We start from the raw sequence: 17,500 nt of genomic DNA, 5'->3' as shown, positions 1-17,500 counted from the left end.
TTCAGATCATCGAAATCGATATTGTCGGTAAATACTTTAGATTTGCTTTCACTGTAATTGATAATTGTTTTCATGCCTTTCTAAGTTGTTTTAATGTCGCCTGTTTGGGAAAAACTTCTCTCTACTTTTGTTTTGTAACGTTCCTTGCATTTAATAATTTTCTTCTCTGATTCTCTTTGTTTCGTCTTTAGTTCATCTTTGGTACCATTTATAAATATATGCTTTTTCTAATTTAAAAGGGGATTTCAGTTCTTTTGTTATCCATGGCTTGTTATTTGGATAACATTTAGCTTTTTCTTTCACACACCTGTAACGGTGTTTTTGGTGTCAGCCATGACTCCTTTTATACATATAAATAGTTCGAAGATGACGTCACTCAGGTCTTTGTTATTTTTTTTTGCCATCCGCGTTTATGAGTAATGCTCACTGAACTGTATTAACTTGATAAAACGTTCATGGATACACACAGTTTTGTGTGTTTGTCCGTTATACTTCCGGATGGCAATGTTATGAGCTTCTTAGCCAAGCGCATACTATCTATTTAAAAGAAGATTGTCTATACTCGCAGCAATAACGACAGTGAGCACAGTTCGTCTATTTTATTTTCACGGAGCGCACATTACCGTCACAATGCAAGGCAAGAAGGGACGCTTGTGTCCACGACTGAATTTTGTTTTGATTCCTCCTTTCCGTCCCCTTTTTCCGACTTAATGAACGATGTGCCAACCGTTGATGGAAGGGGGGGGGGGGGGGGGGGGGGGGGGGGGGGGGGGGGGGGTTCTGGTCTCAGCAGACGAAGCGAAGATGTTGAATAGGAATGAAATGGAGGAACATAGGTTTGGCTTAACAGACCATTTCTAAAAATACTGGCGAAAGACATTGGTTATAAAAAAAGATGATAACTATGCACGGGAATAAATCACAGCCATTGCAAAATATAGTGTCCACTTTTATAAATAAGAATGGTAAAAATATCCATTAAAAACTTGTGAAAACACAGAGCACAGCCAAAACATGTCTGCAGTCGCCGGAGACCAGCACACACAGATTACACAGGGCTCTAGTCTGTGGAGACCAGCGCCTGATCAAATGTGACCAAACGTTTCAAAGCGGTATTATGTCGGAATGAACCAGATGCAAAAAAGTCAGATAAAAGGTAATCTTGTCAAAATTATGAATAATTGGTATTCAGCAACCTGAAATATGTTATTTATTTTCCTCTATAAAGTTTATAAACTTAACGCAAGTCTAATATTTCTGGCTACAAATTTAATTTTCGCATCTTTTATCCCGACTTAATACCGTTTTGAGACGAGGGGTTCACAAATGTGGATAGCCTCCCATTTTATCCAGTACAATGTCAAGGCAAACCAGGAGTCAAAATTACCATCGAAGTTAAAAGTAATCAGTTTAACTTCATTTCACTCATTAAAGAGAAATGGCTCTCCTAGATCGTTTAGATAAATTTGTCTCCATTTGTTATATTTCGTTCTTCTCTTTTTCTGTCAAACATTATAAAATTTATTTTTTTACATATCTTTTGACCCAAGCAATCCTGGCCATGTAATATGCATTTTGGTTAGGCCCAGGGCATACACACAGTTCGCCTTGGTTTGGCCTCAATATATTTTGATTAAATAGAGCAAAATAAAAACAAAACACTTACTTTATTGCTTAAACATATCTGTGCATTGGTATAGGTGAAAGCCAGGGAGAGGAATGTCGTCATGGGAAATCAGAAAAATAGATCATAATGTATTGTGTCAACCAGATATCAAAAGGGGATTTAGTTAATTAAAGGTGAGATTTTAGTATTTGTTGTCTAATAAATCATATATACATTCTCATCATAATACAACATAAATTCAACACATATGCTATAATTATTATGAAATATTCTGCCTCTCAATCACTCCAGTTGATGTCAGATAGGTTAAAGACCCAGATAATGAGAAAAGAATATTGTTTTTTTAATGTTTTGATACGGCCATGCGCCGTGTGTTGCACACATTCCTGCTGTCACCAATGGCACATCAATAATCAAACACCAATTCAACACAGTGCCATAATTATTATGGACTTTTCTCTGTCTCAATCACCCAGTTGATGTAAGGTAGGTTAAATATCCAGCTAATGAGAAAAAAAGATGTTTATTTTATGTTTTGATACGGCCATGCACGGCGCAATCAGTGTGTTGCAAATATTCCTGCTGTCATCAATGGCACATCAATAATAAAACAACGATTCCACACATGTGCCATAATCATTATGGAATTTTCTGCCTCTAAATCACCCCGACTTAATATCGTTTTCAGGTGAAACGTCAAAAATATTGAAATGAATTAAAAATACAGTAAGGATCAGTTATAGCGAATTTCAAGAGACGTGGTATTACTTTCGGTTTAGGCACACCTGAAGAAGTTATCAGAACATTTTAAGGAGCATTATTATCCCTTTGTCACCACACACAATACAAATGATCAAATAAATGGTCATAATGAAGGTGTGGTGGTTGTTGTATTAGTGGTAATGTTCATTATAATAATAATAATAATAATAATAATAATAATAATAATAATAATAATAATAATAATAATAATAATAATAATAATAATAATAATAATAATAAAATAATAATAATGATGATGATGTGATGATGATGAGATAATAATAATAATAATTATAATTATAAAAATCAAAAATCAAAAGTTTTCAAGAATCCGATGGGGTAATATCAAAATCAAGGAGTTTTCAATGATTCCTTGAATTTATAATAGTCCGCGGGAATCTTGTATATTTGTAGTATATGTAAGTGTGATATATTTCCATCACAACAATGACACCGAAACAGTTCGTGTCATCAGACATGTTAATAAAACACACCGACTAATAATAATAATAATAATAATAATAATAATAATAATATAATAATAATAATAATAATAATAATAATAACAATAATAATAATAATAATAATAATAATAATAATAATAATAATAATATAATAATAATAATAATAATAATAATAATAATAATAATAATAATAATAATAATAATAATAGAGGTATTTAAAGACGAGAGATTTTATCTTGACTTGTACCTAAAAGAAGGGAACTGCAGTAATCGATACGTGCTAAAATAAGAATGGTAACAAGCTGACTGGCGACCTCAACAGTCAAATAATCTCTGATAGTAGTAATTTTATATAGATAAATATTATTGTTTTTGTTTTGTTTTTAAGGGTTTTACGGCGCTTGCAACACATTTAGGTTATATCAGCGCCAGTAAAAAGGAAGAAAATGGGATAGTAAAAAGTTCTAGAATTACAATTGAAGCATCCAAGAGAAAGTAAGACATAGGGGAACTGGAACAAATAGGGATTAATGTAGATTCCAAGAGCATATCACCAATGTACTTAGTTTGAGATCACCTATAAGTCTCATCCGGACACAAGAACAAAATGCAACAAAGAGGAACACACTCAAATGCTTGCATTATACATTAAAAAATAACAAATATACTAATACATAACAGAGAGATGATTTACAAGGAAAAAAATATGTTGTTGTTTGTTGTTTGTTGCTTTAGGTCTCTTCCAACACAATTGAGGTTATATGAGAGACCGCTGAAACAAAAAAACAAGCAATCAACAAAAATAGTACAAATGTAAATCAAAATCATATACCTAAAGATATCATAAGCTAAATTTATCATCTCCCAAAACAATAACTATGCATTTGACTGTTTCCCTCCCAGCCAGGACTCCGACCAGGGCCAGGAAAAAAAAACTAAGTAATCTCATTCCAAGACAAAGACAGAAAGCATGTTGGAAAACAGATATAAGGGATAGAAGACACAGTGTGTACCTCCCTGCCCGCTATGGGAGGTCAGGATCCCCACCCAGAGATAAATATTAAAATATTTACAAAGGTTATTGATTTGTGTCTGCATGGATATTATATTGTTAGCATATAAAAGACACCAAGTTTTTAACACATATGCGTGCCAGAAACAAATTGTTTTTTAAAATGTAAGTCTTAAAAATTCAAAACTATGCACGCAGATACACTTTTATTATTGGCGTCCGTTGACCCACTAAAAATAAACAAATCAAATTATTTTTACCTTTAAGATTGCATAACTCGTAACGTGACGCTACTTTTTTTCAAACGATATTGCCATTTGAGGGCAAGATTGTTAAAATCCTAAAACCAATATTTCCTATGATAAAACAGCTCTGGTCATAGCTGTCGAACGCAAACTAAAGCTCTGTAGTAGAAGATGCCTACTCGCAGTTTGCAATCTAAAAATATTCGACAGAAAATGTCTACTTACATGCAGATAGATGGAAACCAATGAGAAATTCATTTAAGAAACGCGTGTTTTTTTATTGAACAATACAAAGGGCTACCCGCAATATGTACTTATTTGCAGGTCTGATAACCCAAATTAATTTGGGCTATTTGCAAGGACAACTATTCTAAAGTCCTCCTTGGCTATTTGTTAAACAGGAAATACTGTCAAACCAACGCATAATATACTCCATTACAACGATGTTAAAAACAAGCCCACGACTGCGTCCAGCTATCAGACATCCTACTGTGTACACCTAGACTACCCCATATTTGAAACAAAATGTATTAAATAGTTACCTTTGGTATTCAGCTATGATGACAACATTATTTTATAGACATAAAGTAACCCTGATAATGAATCAGAAAATATGTAAATGTTAATGTTTTGGTTAGAAAAAAAAAACCAAACAAACTTTTGAAACGTTTATGTCACATCGAGCTTCTACTATTCTAAATTATTATGAAACGCAAAATTTAAAAAGTCAGTGCTCACCAGAATACAGAATAGCTTCATTTTCACTTGGTTGATGGATATCAGAATAATGAATTGTTCGATCAAAACACGACGTTATATAGAGGAAAGAAACACGAGATACAACTTGTCACACCCAATAGACAAATATCCCTCATCTCGGGAGGCGGTAACAGTTATCATTTTGCCCCGCCCCACTTGCATCAAACCTATCATTGTTTGATAAACTAAATCACTTTTCTTCTTACAATGACAAAACGACTTTTTACGATTTTGGCCGGAAAATTTTTAATTTCAGCATCGATGAATAGAAATTGACCCCAACTCTTGAATAAAGGCTCATTTCTAACAGTTCTTAGACGACTAATTTGAAGTCTTCGGATTTAAATTTTTTGACTGGTTCAGGTACTCTTTATCTGAAGAATATCTGAAACAATTTTTTTCTGCCAAACTGTAAAAATGTTTTGCACCAGCTGGTGATGATGAGTGATCTGCGTCAAAATAAATTATATTTGCAAGTTGCAAACAAATCTCTTAGCTGTGGCTGTCAGAGGGCGGAGCTTTTTGTAGATGGACTGAAATTTAGTAAAGCCTCGCTATACATCTCTCTCCTCACTCCCCCCCCCCCCCCCCCCCCCCTTACTTCTTTCCCCTTATCTTTTTTTCTTGCTCTTGCAAATGCAAATGTTTATTGCCCAGGTATAGGATTCACCTTTAGCAGTAAGACTGGGGCTATAATCGAACAAAACAAATTGTTAATTATAATATTATTGATGAATATGAACATTCTTACGGCGTATTTCAACCTCTAAACCATGCCCAATGCGTTTAGTAAAATTTCGCTCACTTTACTACAGGCTTAATGGAACAAAATGCCTATACTATAATATTACAATCGTTCAAGTCGTCTCTAATATCCTTCGTTTTTGGGATGAGAAAAGTTTTAACATTTATTCAAGATCGATGAGTTTATAGGACATCATTTATCTGGTGATAAATTATCACTAAGTATCTCTAACACAAAATGTTTCAGGTGACACCATAGCAACGTAGAGAGGGCATTGGGTTACACACAACTTTGTAAATGGGTACGAATGACATGGCGGACACAACTAATGAATATTTTACTAAAACCGTGACACTGTGATATTTTTATTCTATGTTTTCATTCGATACTTCTCCATTATTAATTATGGCATACTGTCATGTCAAGGTTCGCCAATTATGCCCGCCAGAAGCTCATAACATTGCCATCCGGAAGTATAACGGACCAACACACAAAACTGTGTGTATCCATGAACGTTTATAGTCGGGTTAATACATTTCAGTGAGCATTACTCATAAACGCGGATGGCAAAAAACAATAACAAAGACCTGAGTGACGTCATCTTCGAACTATCTATTCTCTATGGTCCCGATAGCTCCGTTGGTACAGCAAGCACGGCACTCGCTTCACACGCAAAGGGACAGTGATCAATCCCGGGTGCAGTCCATATATTTTCTGGAGCCTACTGGCTCTGAATGACTTTAACGTTTGTAATCTGTGAGAGAGAAATTCGAGAAAGCTAATCACGCAACTAGAGGCCTTAAAACAATAACAAAGAACCATGTAACGTCAGCTTTATTCAATCAATTGACGGCATGTTGTCAAGTGAATAGACACCAGCTCTACCCGCTAATACAATCGTAACCAATAGACTTCAACAGTCGTGACCTTCTCTTCCCTCGTAATAACGCATTGTAACTTAGTAACTGGAATAATGGCGGACGCCCTTATGAAATACTTCTCCGATGAGCAAAAACATGTATTAAGAGGAGAAAAACATTATAAATCTGATCATGTTTTGACTTTCATACATTCTGATCACATGACATGTGAAAAAGTTCTAGCCAGCATGAAGAATAAAAAATCCTGATTTTCTTTGTTTAGAACCAAGCTGTGTCTGGGTGGACGTGACATCAGGCTATTGAATCCTATTATACACAAGACAAAGCCAAGAATGTAAAATTTACGCACTATGACACGCTTGGACTTGGAGACGTCTAGACAGATAAAAACCTTTCAAGTAAACATTCGCCATATCATCTGCGACAGGGCAGCCCATTTTGGATTTTATTAGAACATCCATATATTAAAAACGGCCATACAGATATATTCGAACATTCTAATCATAGCAACATTGTTACTACAATAAGGAGGCCTTTATGTGATAAACTATACCCCCCCCCCTCTCCTCCCCCCTTCTCTCAAAAAAATAAAATAAAATAAGGGCAAAATATATGTAATTTTTTTAGCCCCATCATAGTTTAATATAAGTTGAGATAAGATAAACCTATTAATGGATGGGTGCGGTTTATATTCAGGTTTTTCCTCCAACCAAGTCATCAATCACATGATTTGTTCCTATCCAAGGATTGGATATTTCTTAGTAAATGTAAACACGCTGCTTTGTTTATGAAAGTTGTAAACATACACATGTGTCAAGCTGATCAAAATGACCAATCGTGATGTTAGATATTTCAAAAACTGTGAACACTTTTCACTGTCGGGCACTTTGAACACATTTTGCAATGTGACCAATGACCTCGAGCACATGTAAAGGTAATATTATAGATCATCCCCATTCAAATAGGAAATTAAGTGTGCGTTGTACACAGCATGGCTCTTAAGAATAGTGCTTCATAGCCATTAGGCCCATGGAGCCGGAGTTCATCCCGGTTTATATAGCGTGAAACGGACAATAGCAGTTTTCTTGCTAGGACGCTTATTCTATCGCAAAGTACTTTCCGCCAGACCTAACAGACCCAGCAACCCAATCATTACTGGGTGGACAAGGGGTCAGAAAAGTTATTGACCATACCCGGAGCATAGCTCTTAGTCTCACAAAAATATCACGCATGCAACCATACATAGAAAATATATTATGCAATTAAATGAAAGAAAAGGGACTATATTGTGCAACAACTCCATTAAATTCATCGTTAACAAATACAGAACTAATCTAACAGTCAAGAATCATACAGACGCTCAAGCACTAAATACAGTTTTAAACACACACACACACACACACACACACACACACACACACAATCACACACATGAAAATTGAAACTGATGTTTCACAGTGACCATTCCATAATGGTGTGACAATTGTATAAACACACAAACAAGAGATAAATACACGCTACCCTACTAGAGAGAGAGAGAGAGAGAGAGAGAGAGAGAGAGAGAGAGAGAGAGAGAGAGAGCTAAAGGTGCGTCTAGTGATAAGTAGAGCAACATGAACTTGAAAAACTAACGAGGCTAAAGTTTGAAGTTAATGTATTTGTAGGCGGAAAAAAAAAAACACACACACACACACAGAGAGAGAGAGAGAGAGAGAGAGAGAGAGAGAGAGAGAGAGAGAGAGAGAGAGAGAGAGAGAGAGAGAACTTTGTTATTTTGGACCTGCTGAGTTCAAATATACAATTTATTTTAAGATCGGAGTGATATTTTTTATATTGATGGGCTAAACGATTTGCTTTCGGGCTAAAAAGATCAAAGAACCCCCCCCCCCCCCCCCCCCCCCCCAATATTAAACATGTCGAATATTTTGCTGTCTCCTCCCGACATAACATTTATACTGGTCGACTCCCTTTGTAAACATTATACAAAACCCAACAAACTTACCACCCGACATCTAAAATCGTCTGGCTTAGGGAGCGTTCACATATTACGTCATCAGCTAGGGGGGGAGGGGGGGTCTACCAAATGTTTGACATGTGTTGACATGGGGGAGGGGGGGGGGGGGTCAGACCCAAGATGATGTCATCAAAACATAAATTGCTATGATGAGTATTGCCCATCTCTCAAGAAACAAGATGGGAAAGGGTATCACTTCCCAAAAGGCGAACTTGCCCTAAATGTTCATTGTATCACTCCTCGATCACAGCAATGAAAGACCATATCACGAAAATGCGGCATACAAGAAGAACAGCAAATGGGAGAAAGTGATGACGATGAAGATGAAATTGATGATACTATTTATAGTACATTGCCAGAGGTCCAAGGCAGAAACATTTTTGAATCAATTAATTTTATGTTTGGAAATTGAAACAGATATTCATTCCACTAAAAGACTAATATGCTATAAAATAATTGCCTCCTATACTATTTTAAATTACACTTTCTGAATTTTTTTAAATAGCACCTGCACCAAGTAGCCTAATTTAAATAATGTTTGTTAGATTTTATCTTTGCAAATTTAAATTTTATGTCCCCATTGTATCGTAAAACATAAATTATCAACAGTTTCTGAAATTAATAAAATGTCTGAATGTGTTTTATCAAACGTTGATAATCAATGTTTATGGTTTGAAAAATGAATAATAAATATTGTGAAATTAAAGTTAGCTTTTAGTTTTTATTAAATTAGATGACGTCATCATCCGTGGGGGGGGGGGGGGGGGGGGGGGGGGGGCAGGTCAATGATGAACAAGTGATGACTTGGGGGAGGGGGGGGGTCTAAAAAGGGCAAATTTTTGATGACGTAATATGTGAACGCTCCCTTAGAAGATTTTGAATTTTATAAAAATCTATAAAGTAACTAACACAAACAAAACATTAAAAAGATATATAATAAGGCTAACAAAAAGGAAAGAGGAGGCGAGGAAGAAGACGTGAGAGGAGGGAATGAGTAATAGACGGTGGGGGTAGCTGGTGGTGGTGTTTTGGTGATGATGATTATGAGATGATGATGATTATGATGATGAGGATGATGATGATGATGAATGATGATGATGATGATGATGATGATGATGATGAAGAAGATGATGATGATAATGAGGAGCAGGAGGAGGAGGAGTAGGATGATGATGATGATGATGATGCGAAGAATGGATGACGACGACGACGACGATGATGATGATGATGATGATGATGATGATGATGATGATGATGATGATGATCATGATAATGATGATGATGTTGATGATGAAGATGGTGATTATCATGAAGTGCTTTACAAAAGTTCCCTCACCAACATCAACAGTATCATGTTGGACGAGACAGCTGTTATAAAATATTTAGCGTCAGTGAGACGTGCGTTTGTTTTACATTTTACAAAACCCACCAAGATAACACCCAACAATTAAAATCATCCGGCTTTGAAGAGTTAGAATTTTATAAAAATTATTTTTAAAAAGCCGTATGCCACCACCCCCCCCCCCCCCCCCCCCCCACCACCACCAATAGTTAACATGTCACATTTTGCTGTCTCCTGCCGACATGACAGTTATACTGGTCGACTCCCTTTGTAAACATTATACAAAACCCAACAAGGGTTTCACACAATTTAAAATCGTCTGGCTTAGAAGATTTTGAATTTTATAAAAATCTATAAAGTAACTAACACAAACAAAACATAAAAAAGATATATAATAAGGCTAACAAAGAGGAAAGAGGAGGCGAGGAAGAAGACGTGGTAGGAGGGAAAGAGTAATAGACGGTTGGGGTAGCTGGTGGTAGTGGTGGTGGTGATGATGATTATGACGTTGATGATTATGATGATGAAGATGATGATGATGATAATGAGGAACATGAGGAGGAGGAAGAGGACGACGACGATGATGATGATGATGCGAAGAATCACCACCCCCCCCCCCCCCCCCAATAGTTAAAATGTAAACATTTTGCTGTCTCCTGCCTACATGACAGTTATACTGGTCGACTCCCTTTGTAAACAGTATACAAAACCCAACAAGGGTACCACCCAACATTTAAAATCGTCTGGCTTAGAAGATTTTGAATTTTATAAAAATCTATAAAGTAACTAACACAAACAAAACATAAAAAAGATATATAATAAGGCTAACAAAGAGGAAAGAGGAGGCGAGGAAGAAGACGTGGTAGGAGGGAAAGAGTAATAGACGGTGGGGGTAGCTGGTGGTGGTGGTGGTGGTGATGATGATGATTATGACGTTGATGATTATGATGATGATGATAATGAGGAACATGAGGAGGAGGAGGAAGAGGACGATTACGATGATGATGATGATGCGAAGAATCACCACCCCCCCCCCCCCCCCCCCCCCCCCAATAGTTAAAATGTAAACATTTTGCTGTCTCCTGCCTACATGACAGTTATACTGGTCGACTCCCTTTTGTAAACATTATACAAAACCCAACAAGGGTACCACCCAACATTTAAAATCGTCTGGCTTAGAAGATTTTGAATTTTATAAAAATCTATAAGGTAACTAACACAAACAAAACATAAAAAAAGATATATAATAAGGCTAACAAAGAGGAAAGAGGAGGCGAGGAAGAAGAGGTGGTAGGAGGGAAAGAGTAATAGACGGTGGGTTGTAGCTGGTGGTGGTGGTGGTGGTGATGATGATTATGACGTTGATGATTATGATGATGAAGATGATGATAATGAGGAACATGAGGAGGAGGAGGAGAGAGTACGATTACGATGATGATGATGATGCGAAGAATCACCACCCCGCCCCCCCCCCCCCCCCCCCAATAGTTAAAATGTAAACATTTTGCTGTCTCCTGCCTACATGACAGTTATACTGGTCGACTCCCTTTTGTAAACATTATACAAAACCCAACAAGGGTACCACCCAACATTTAACCATTACTTGATAATGCGCCCGTTTGCGACTGATATTTCCCTTGTCTTGTCTTGATAATGCGCCCGTTTGCGCCCAGAGCATTCAGGAAGTGACTGGGTTGCCATGGAACTCATTTACAAAGGGAAATCACATTACTATGATGAATTACGGTGATTCCCGTGAACGGCCGAAATTTAAAACGAAAGTAGCTTTTTTCAGTATCCAATATGAGTAATATCCACACTAGTCTAGTTACGATTTTTTAAAGTAAAGCTTTGTTTTTGTTGGAATTTTGATCCTATGGCATTTGACTTTCTCAACTCCCTCTGGGATGAGGGTCTAAATAACGATGAAGATGACGTTAGTAGTATCTCCAATGAATCAGACATCGATATTGATAATATAGAACAGTAAAGTTGTTGCCCCAACGTAAATAAAGGTCGAGAAGCACATGGCAAACCACATGTTCCTGTCTTGACAGCTCACGTTCCAATGTGAATAATAGAAAGAAAATAACCTTTAAAATTTGGCTGTTAGGTGGCAAAAGAAACACATATTCATAAATACTCGATCATGCATCAAATAATGTCTAGATATGGATATTTTATGGAACAAAAGGTAAAATTTATCAAAAGTTACGTCTATCTATTTTTAGACCAGAGCAAATTATTGCGCTGGTATGAACAAAACGAGAATTATTCGGAGCCTGATTTTCATAATAATTTAGTCTTATATTATTATTTCTGCAACTGTTAGATTTTATGTAAACATATTTTCAATACTGAAAGTGTATTGCCTACAACTCAAACTACAAAATTGGGAGACCTATATTGTGCGTAAATTATTCCGGTCCCTAACGGAAATCACTAGCAACTTGTTATTGTTTACGTTTGGGGCACCAACTTTACTGTTCTATAGACGATGAACCAGCTGATGTGACTTCAGTAAAGAACACTTCATTGGATTGTATGTTTTTTGGTAAATTTTGACTTCATTATTTTTTTTCCTCATGAAATTCAATTAAAATCAATACATATATGATATCAAATGAAAGGAAATTTTATCAACTTAAGAATTGTGTGCTTTTTAGTAAGTTCCATTATTTATTTTGGGTTCAGTGAATTTTTAAACTGAGACAAGTCATGTTTACGGAAGAGTTATTTCCCTTTGCTTAGTAAAATGGGGTATCTTGACCCCAGTGACCTTATCAAGTAATGGGTTAAAATCAAGGCGACCAAAAGAGATAGGCAGAGCCACCGCGCATGACCCACTTTCTCTGCTGGGCTTAGTTCTGCGCACAGACGACCGCTCGAACCAACTCTCTCTCTCTCGTGTCTATTAGTTGTACGCCCATCTCTCTCTCTCTCTCTCTCTCTCTCTCTCTCTCTCTCTCTCTCTCTCTCTCTCTCTCTCTCTCTCTCTCTCTCTCTCTCTCTCTCTCTATATATATATATATATATATTATATATATATATATATATATATATATATATATATATATATATAAATATATATATATATATATATATATATATATATATATATATATATATATATATATATATATATATATATATATATATATATATATATATCGTTTAGTAATTGTTCGTTTCTCTCTCTCTCTCTCTCTCTCTCTCTCTCTCTCTCTCTCTCTCTCTCTCTCTCTCTCTCTCTCTCTCTCTCTCTCTCTCTCTCTCCTCTCTCTTCGCAGTCTTTTATAGTTCATCTCCCCCTCTATCTTTCATTTAGTTATGCCGGACCAAAAAAGAAATCAAATGGAAAGAAGAAGAGGGGGTGGGGGGGGGGGGGGAGGGAGGAGGAGGCGGAGAAAGTAAGGTGGCAAGTGATATTTCAATATTTTCACTTCATAACGGTAATACAGTCATTGCCGATTAATTTGATGATGAAAAAATGAATGATGCAACTTTGATTAATACCGTGATTAAATGAATGGTTAGAATTTTGGAGGGGGGTATCTGATGATGATGATGATGATGATGATGATGATGATGATGATGATGATGATGAGATGGTGATGAGGTGAAGGGGATGGAGGTTGATGAAAAGGAGGAGATGAGAAGGAGAATTGTATTGATGGTGTTAAATATGGTAACTTACAATTTCTAGCAAGATGATGTTGATGTTGATTGAGAGGTGAGCTTTTTTTTTAAGAATTAAGATAAATAGACAGAGACGCCAATTTTAAATTTGGCTCACAGGAGTTTCAGACACCACTCGTAGGAATTTCAATGCCGAAAGAGGAATTTCCGCACACAAGAAAAAGGAATTGGAATGGTATTTGGCATTGTGTTTACATATTGTATAGTTCTAAATAGATAACTGATTAGAATTATACTATGATACATAAACACATTGCCAAATACAATCCCAAAGTTTCCTTATTTCAAATGAAGTAAAGCACCAAAATCAAATGGTAGAGATTGTGGTACTGGTGGTAGTGAGGATGATGTGGTGTTGGTGGTTGTAGAAATAGTGGTAGTGATGATGAAGATGTGATAGTGGTTGTTGTTGTAGTAGTAGTGGTAGTAATGATGATGTGGTGGTGGTGGTGGTTGTAGTAGCAGTGGTAGTGATGATGATGTGGTGGTGGTAGTGATGAAGATGAGGTGGTGGTTGTAGTAGTGGTGGTAGTGATGATGTGGTAGCTGTTGTAGTAGTAGTGGTAGTGATGATGATGTGGTGGTTGTAGTAGTAGTGGTAGTGATGATGTGGTGGTAGTGGTTGTAGTAGTAGTGTTAGTAATGATGTGGTGGTAGTGGTTGTAGTAGTAGTTGTAATGATGATGTGGTGGTGGTGCTTGTAGTAGTAGTGGTAATGATGATGTGGTGGTAGTGGTTGTAGTAGTAGTTGTAATGATGATGTGGTGGTGGTGCTTGTAGTAGTAGTGGTAATGATGATGTGGTTGTGATGGTTGTAGTAGTGGTGGTAATGATGTGGTGGTGGTGGTTGTAGTAGTAGTGGTAGTGATGATGTGGTGGTGGTGGTTGTAGTAGTAGTGGTAGTGATGATGATGATGTGCTAGTGGTGGTTGTAATAGTAGTGGTAGTTGCAGTGATGATGATGCATTGGTGGAGGTTGTTGTAGTAGTTGTAGTGATGATGTGGTGTTGGTGGTAGTTGTAGTAGTAGTGGTAGTGATGATGATGTGGTGGTGGTGATTGTAGTAGTAGTGGTAGTGATGATGATGTGGCGGTGGTGGGGTAGTAGTAGTGGTAGTGATAATGTGGTGTCGTGGTTGCAGTAGTAGAGGTAGTGATGATGATGTGGTGGTGGTGGTTGTAGTAGTGATGATGATGTGGTGGTGGTGGTTGTAATAGTGATGGTAGTTGTGGTAGTGGTAGTGATGATGATGTGGTGGTGGTTGTAGTAGTAGTGGTAGTGATGATGATGTGGTGGTGGTGGTTGCAGTAGTAGTGGTAGTGATGATGGTTATAATTCTAGTGGCAGTGATGATGATGTGGTGGTTGGAAGGGGGGGGGGGGGGGTGTCCTTGGAAGAATTTGACCTCACCCGAATTTGACAGCAGTTGCCCGGAACCCGGAATTTTTTGCTCCAGACCAGAGTTTTTTCAGGTGAAACCGGAGTTTTGGCATCACTGAATAGACTATCAATGACAATTTCATTTTGATGTGTACAAGTACAAGATCATCCGGTTTTGTTTTGACTCAAGGCAACAGTTCAAGGTTTCGCTCGACGGCAGATGATGGCTTAGATGACACTATAGTTTTTAAATTACCTTTAAATTATTTTTCAATTGCTAAATTAGATTTTAAAAGATACACACAACAAACATCATGGTGGGATTGGCAATCACAATGAATATATATCCATGAACAGAAATAATAACAAACGACGCGATAAATTCATTGCATCAACAGGTAATCCAGCGTAACGGTGGTGTGTAATGTGTACACACAAACTTTGTTGACAATCAAATAAGTCGCGGGGTTTTAAATTTTAAGCCCAGCAGAGAACTCGCGCAATTCGGTTGGACAGGCCCGATACTATTTTTAGAAGGCCCTGGTTAAAATCGTCTGGCTTAGAAGATTTTGAATTTTATAAAAATCTATAAGGTAACTAACACAAACAAAACATAAAAAAGATATATAATAAGGCTAACAAAGAGGAAAGAGGAGGCGAGGAAGAAGAGGTGGTAGGGGAGGGAAGAGTAATAGACGGTGGGGGTAACTGGTGGTGGTGGTGATGATGATTATGACGTTGATGATTATGATGATGATGATAATGAGGAACATGAGGAGGAGAGAGGAAGAGGACGACGACGATGATGATGATGATGCGAAGAATCACCCCCCCCACCCCCCCCCCCCCACAACCAATAGTTAAAATGTCAACATTTTGCTGTCTCCTGCCGACATGACCGAGTCATCCCTTTGTAAACATTATACAAAACCCAACAAGGGTACCACACAACATTTAAAATCGTCTGGCTTAGAAGATTTTGAATTTTATAAAAATCTATAAAGTAACTAACACAAACAAAACATAAAAAAGATATATAATAAGGCTAACAAAGAGGAAGAGGAGCGGAAGAAGACGTGGAGGAGGGAAAGAGTAATAGACGGTGGGGGTAGCTGGTGGTGGTGGTGTGGTGATGATGATATGACGTTGATGATTATGATGATGAGGGATGATGATGATGATAATGAGGAACATGAGGAGGAGGAGGAAGATGGACGAGCGATGATGATGATGATGCGAAGAATCAAGACCCCAACAACCCCCCAACCACTCCCCCCCCCCCCCCCCCCCCCCCCCCCCCCACCCACCAATAGTTAAAATGTCAACATTTTGCTGTCTCCTGCCGACATGACAGTTATACTGGTCGACTCCCTTTGTAAACATTATAAAAAAAACCAACAAGGGTACGACCCAACATCTACAATTGTCTGGCTAAGAAGATTTTGAATTTTATAAAAATCTATAAAGCAAATAACGCAAACATAACATAAAGATAAATCCCAAGATAAATAATAAGGCTAACAAAGAGGAAAGAGGAGGCGAGGAAGAAGAGGTGGTAGGAGGGAAAGAGTAATAGACGATGATGATGATGATGATGATGATGATAATAAGAATAATAATGATAATATTAATAATAATAATAATAATAATAATAATAATAATAATAATAATAATAATAATAATAATAATAATAATAATAATAATAATAATAATAATAATGACTTATCACGGTTCGTTTTCGTCAATAGTTCGATACTGGTTGGAACAAAGACTATAACGTATACATAATTTGGAAACTAGACAAAACTAGTTTTCTTTGGGTATATAATTTATTGAATTTGCATAAATGGTTGGGTCCCCGAGGCCATTGTTATTTCGGATTCGTATAAAAGTTTCACTTTCTTTATAAGCCAAATAAGCAGACATAAGATAACATATTTGTCCAATTGGAACTTAGATCTGAGCTTTCGGGGGTCACATAGAGGTCAAACAATGTGAAGTTCTGGTTAAATTCAAAACTCCCCTAATATCCCCAAAAAAATGAATATATACAAAATTTAATAGAATCTAAATATATCACCTAAGTAAAAAATAATGAAATTCATACATCATTCCAAGGAGTTATTGCCCTTTATTTACGTGGTCCTTTCTAAAAGGAGCATGGTTTTCCAGAATATCGCTTAAACTGTTAATAAAATTATAACTTGTAAAGGGAAAATAATATCAGCTCATACAGAGAATAACATTATTCTGTCATCGTGGTTTTTCGCGGCCGCAATGGCAAATTTGCGGCCGCAAAATTCGCACTTTTCCGCAATTTACCGCAAATTTTACAATTTTCATGAAAAATCTAAATTTTTCACCATTATTTAACCCGAGTGGTTTTTTTTTTAAGTGGCGAATTTCCGAAAGACAGCATCATTTTCTCATAGCTCCTGGTCTGTTTAAACTGCTACTGCTACCCAGTCTGGTTTTTAAACTGCCATACTACTAATAGCCGTTAGATTGCAATTAAAAGGAGTTTTTCTACTTTCACTTTCACCTTAGTGACGAGTGACGCTATTATTATC

The 17,500-nt window shown here is 36.8% G+C and overlaps 1 protein-coding gene across 1 annotated transcript in view; it reads left to right on the top strand.

Moving 5' to 3' along the window:
* Positions 1 to 17,235: 17,235 nt before the first annotated feature.
* Positions 17,236 to 17,500, top strand: part of LOC144963442 (CGG triplet repeat-binding protein 1-like) — a 4,465-nt gene continuing 4,200 nt past the window's right edge. The window contains exon 1 of the mRNA XM_078897511.1: positions 17,236 to 17,500. This exon is cut by the window's right edge and continues 376 nt beyond it. The gene's annotated coding sequence lies outside the window, so the exon portion shown is untranslated.

Source organism: Berghia stephanieae, chromosome 1 (assembly GCF_034508935.2).
Source record: "Berghia stephanieae isolate SIO BIC M18660-M18661 chromosome 1, UCSD_Bste_1.3, whole genome shotgun sequence".
NCBI lineage: Eukaryota > Metazoa > Mollusca > Gastropoda > Nudibranchia > Aeolidiidae > Berghia > Berghia stephanieae.
This window is presented reverse-complemented; position numbering and strand designations above follow the sequence as displayed.